The sequence below is a fragment of the Neolamprologus multifasciatus genome, chromosome 19, assembly GCF_963576455.1.
Source record: "Neolamprologus multifasciatus chromosome 19, fNeoMul1.2, whole genome shotgun sequence".
NCBI lineage: Eukaryota > Metazoa > Chordata > Actinopteri > Cichliformes > Cichlidae > Neolamprologus > Neolamprologus multifasciatus.
Window position 1 is genome coordinate 28580214 of NC_140457.1, and position 5380 is coordinate 28585593.

The following is a 5380-nucleotide window of genomic DNA, read 5'->3' on the forward strand; positions in this document are numbered from 1 at the left end:
CACGTTAATGTCAGTTTTGTCTAAGCTGTTCTTTCTAAACTGCTGTTTTAGAAGAAACTATGTTATGTTTCTATGAATGGTCCAAATAGACACACTGACAAAGACATGATGTATATGGAAATGTCCCTCTAAAGCTGTAGGGTTCAGTTTGGTTTAAAAAGACAAGAAAAAGAAAGAAAACATCTTTTTCTTGTCTATATATTCTCTCCAGACCACCCTGACCACCTCATCCAGATCCTGTGCTCGTTTAAACAAAGCCTTGCTTGCAGTCATTTTAAACTACCTGTCCTTGCCATTCGAGTGTAACCAGCAGCCACACGAGGAGTTTGCTCAGAAAGCTCACCTCATGTGCTTTTACTTTTCAAGCAGGACACAAACTTCCCCTCTCATCCACTCGCCTCATCATATGGAGACAAACAGACAGCCTGTATACAGACAACCATTTAAACTCTTGTGATTGAGATTTTACCAAGTTCGTGAAAACATTCGACGAGTAAATTTGGACCTGCCAACCGAAAGGCTTAATGTGACCAAAACTCTCAGACACGGTGAGGAAAACTCATTTAGAATAGTTATATTCAGCCCTGGCCACCAACTAAGGTCTCAACCACAGAGTAAATGTGAAGTTCATGCTCACATTTTCTATTTGCGGACGGCTGTTTCAAAGAGGCTCAGCGTACAACCACAAAACGTGAGCACATTGTCGTGTGTACAGTAGCGTGGCTACATTTAGGAGCACGCTCGGTGCCCTGGTCTTTACAGGAGGTTGAGATAAGCTCGATGTACGAATATATTTGACTCACTTGTTACCACAACTGTCTTCCTGAGGGTTGAAAAGACAGAGCCTTGGTCAGTGGCTCAGTGAGTTAAATAGCCCACGAGGCTGAGAAAATTTAAATGCCGTTTATATCAGAGGGGTGCCTTTGCATGTTCAAACTGCACTTCTGACTTGTATTAAAGTGAACTTAATTCAATTCAATTCAATTTTATTTATATAGCGCCAAATCACAACAAATGTCGCCTCAAGGCGCTTCATAGATACAGAGAAAAGCCCAACAATCATATGACCCCCTATGAGCAAGCACTTTGGCGACAGTGGGAAGGAAAAACTCCCTTTTAACAGGAAGAAACCTCCGGCAGAACCAGGCTCAGGGAGGGGCGGCCATCTGCTGTGATTGGTTGGGGTGAGAGAAGGAAGACAGGATAAAGACATGCTGTGGAAGAGAGACAGAGATTAATAACAGATACGATTCAATACAGAGAGGTCTGTTAATACATAGTGAGTGAGAAAGGTGACTGGAAAGGAAAAACTCAATGCATCATGGGAATCCCCCGGCAGCCTACATCTATTGCAGCATAACTAAGGGAGGATTCAGGGTCACCTGGTCCAGCCCTAACTATATGCTTTAGCAAAAAGGAAGGTTTTAAGCCTAATCTTAAAAGTAGAGATAGTGTCTGTCTCCTGAATCCAAACTGGAAGCTGGTTCCACAGAAGAGGGGCCTGAAAACTGAAGGCTCTCCCTCCCATTCTACTTTTAAATACTCTAGGAACAACAAGTAGGCCTGCAGAGCGGGAGCGAAGTGCTCTAATAGGGTGATATGGTACTACAAGGTCATTAAGATAAGATGGGGCCTGATTATTTAAGACCTTGTATGTGAGGAGCAGGATTTTGAATTCAATTCTGGATTTAACAGGAAGCCAATGAAGGGAAGCCAAAACAGGAGAAATATGCTCTCTCCTTCTAGTCCCTGTCAGTACTCTTACAATCAAAACCCACAGCCTGTGGATTTCTGGTCATTTTGAGGCGTTTATTTCCAATATGCTTGCTTTTTTTTCTCATTAGTAGTGAAAGAATCAGAAAGCAGTTTAAGCAGCAGCTCCCTGCCAGCAGTTAATCCAACCACCACAAATCCACAACCAACCACTTCTAATAACTTTACAGTTTGTGTACTTTGTGATCACAGGACGTGGACGGGCTCTGTCTAAAGGATGAAGGAAGTAAAGCAGTCAAAGAACTGTAAACACTTGCACTGTGAATTCATAGGCATGGTGTTACATCATTTACAGGTCCAGATTAGTTGGGAGTGCTGTTCCCAGGTCAGCTCCCAGCATGTACACAGTACCAACCAAACCAGTGCCCATAATAATACGAAATCCAGTGATTAAAGCAGCGGTCTCCAACCTTTTTTGCGCCACGGACCGGTTTATGCCCGACAATATTTTCACAGACCGTCCTTTAAGGTGTCGCGGATAAATACAACAAAATTAGGCTACGTCCACATGTACACGGGTATTTTTGAAAACGGAGATTTTCCGTTTTCGTTTTAAAAAATAATCCCGTCCACACGTAAAGGCAGAAATCAAGGAAAACGCTGCTAGGAACATGCCAAAGCAGCAGGTGGCGCTATATTCCTAACGGGAAAAAGTAAACAAAGCTGGGGCATAGAAGCAGAACCGAGTCGTATGTGTGGAGGGACAGTAACTGTGTGTATATGTAAGCATTTAAACACTGCAGAGACAATTAACAGTAACAGTATTGTAGAAATTCATTTCACCGAAACAATAACATGGCGCACAGTGTGACGTCAAAAAATGCGCACACCTTTGACGCTGCATTTTCTGCGTTTTCTGCGTTTTTCTCGTCCACACGTAAACGCAAAAACAGAGTTTTTAAAAATCTCTGTTTTCAGTGACCGAAAACGCCGTTTACGTGTGGACGAAAGGTGCAAACGCAGAGAAAAATCTGCGTTTTCAAAAATACCCGGGTACGTGTGGACGTAGCCTCAAACTAGTACCGGTACTGAAAAAGAAGATCTATTCATAACACACGTAAAAAGACCCAGGAAAACCAAGTTAACAATAAAAACGATAACAAAATAACGCTGAAAACCGATAAAAACCCTGAAAACTATACATTTCACACCTGAGCCTCAATTCTCGCGGCCCGGTACCAAACGACTCAGGGACCGGTACCGGTGCGAGGCCCAGGGGTTGGGGACCGCTGGATTAAAGGGTTTTTAATCTTAGAAAGACATGAATGATGAAGGAAGCACATCAGAATGTAATTGTCTTAAATTGAATGATTCAAGATAATGCTACTTTTATGAATTCCTGATACATTCAGGGGCAAGGAAAGAGAGACAACACAAGCAAACTGAGGAGTTGCTGACCGTGTGTCTGTGGAGGAGAAGATGATGCTGGAGGAAGAACACTATTCCACACAAGAGGCGAGAAATGAAGTTTAATTTGTGATTCCTGGATGATGATGACGGTGGTTTCCTTCCTGTGTAAAGTGAGAGGATGAGCAGTGTGGCTCAGATTGAAAACAACATAGGCAGGCAGGAGACGATTAGTTGAGCCTATGGTTGAAGCTGGGACTGAGCTCTCCCACCCTCAACCAGCCACAACACATCATTACAATAGCAGACAGTACATATTAATGGCTGTAAATATGATAAATAAATCTGCTTCTGTTCAGTTTATATATTAGCTCAAAAACCTCTGGTCCTCTACTGTCTCCACAAGCTGGTATCCTTACAGACTCCAGTGTTAAAACCACCATCACTGAAGACATGTGACAACCACTGGTCTCTGGACTCAGTGTTAGCATTTTATAAGCTGTGCTTCCTGTAGCAAACCAAATTCATATGCTGTACAAGTGCCATGCATACACACATAAATGCAATCAGTGCTAAAAAGCACACCAATAAAATATAAACTGCACCAACTGCAAAAGTGTCTCGGACTCTCTGTACCTCACAGCAGTTGATATTATTGGTCAGACACACAGGTGCAGTAATGTAACCGCGCATTACTGGAGTTTTTGGCGTGAACACGTTGGCTTCATTTTTCATTCCAGTGTATTTGTCCTGTTATTCATAAAAATCAATGTATTCACCGACCACACAGTTGCTTTGAAGAGGCGAACCCTCCACGGACGCCAAAATCAGTTTTTGTACCATGAATATGATTTTTATTTTATTGCAAAGTTGGCCATTTAAACAGGATTAGGAACTGTTGTGGAAGCTCAATGTTGAAGGTTGGTGCTACAGCGAAGAAAATGATGTGTTTATAGCCTGAAACAGCTGTTTTATAGCTAATCTCACTCTTCATAACTGTTACAGCTCACTAGATCAACTTCTGGACACTTGCAGCTGCTCCAAAGGTTAGTATTCAACAAGTTAGGCGCATGGCCAGTTTGACCGATAGAATCAGGCTGGCAGGTCACCTACTAATCGGACGGTTGGTGGTTCGATCCCTGGCTGCTCCAGTCTGCATGCCAAATATCCTTGGGCGAAATCCCAACCCGAAGCTGCTCTGTGATGCATCCATTGGAGCGTGAAGTTGTGTCCATTTACCAATTGCTTCACCTCGACTGATATCAGTCACTGGACCCTCTCCACAGTGTTTCTGCTGATGGAGCAGTTTTTTTTAACCCAAAAGGTTTGTTTCAGTTTCTGTTAAATTCTAGAATCTGATCTGTTTGGCGCTGATTAGCAGACATTTGTGCACCTGTACAATTAGTGACTGCAGGAGACTAAACAAACCAACTAAAGGCGATAACTCAGCACCCCACCCTACGCCAACACTTTCACTTCAGTTTCTAGAAAATCATGATGGAAACAAATGTAAAGCTAAAGAACTCCAAAGGCGGAGTTCCCCAACCAGTGGGCATCATGACGGCTACGCCCGTCCTCTAAATCCAGACTTCTGTTGAGCTGACAGGATGAGTGACTCAGGAAAAAAAGCTGGAAATGCCCAATCAACACATTTCAAAGGGTCTGCTGCTCATTGTCTCGCAGGCTCACAACATACCAACTGTAGTGCATGTACACAGTGGAGCTCAAACCCTTCAGATACAGCAGGTCAGCAGGTTACATATATCCATCATGGGCGTGAGTGTCATGGTTATCTTTGATCATATAAAGAACATCTTTAATGATGAGGTTTGAATTTATTTAGGCTTTAACGGCACAAAGCCTCCCAGGATGACGGCGGCACACATCATCTGCTCCCTTAACTGTGTTTGCTAAATATAAACTTGGGTGGGATCCCCGAGTATATGAATGCATATTTTGCAGGGTTACTTCAGCTTTCAGAAAGAATGGTGCCTTTGCTTTTTGAAATTTGCTCATTGGTCTGTTTCTCCAGAGTCAGGCTGATCCTCTCTTTAGCTCTGCTGACTTTAACCTGAGGCTACTCTGGATCAGAGAGGAGCCACTATTGTTCAAAACTCTTTGCAGTAGCGTGTATTTCTTTAACAAAGTGGGCGTGTCCTGTTGGTCTCTCTTCAATCCAATTCTGTGGTAAACACTGACCAGCTGTTTAGTCTGCAACTATAACAGCGCTGTTTGCACTTCCAAAGAAATGACTGAGAAA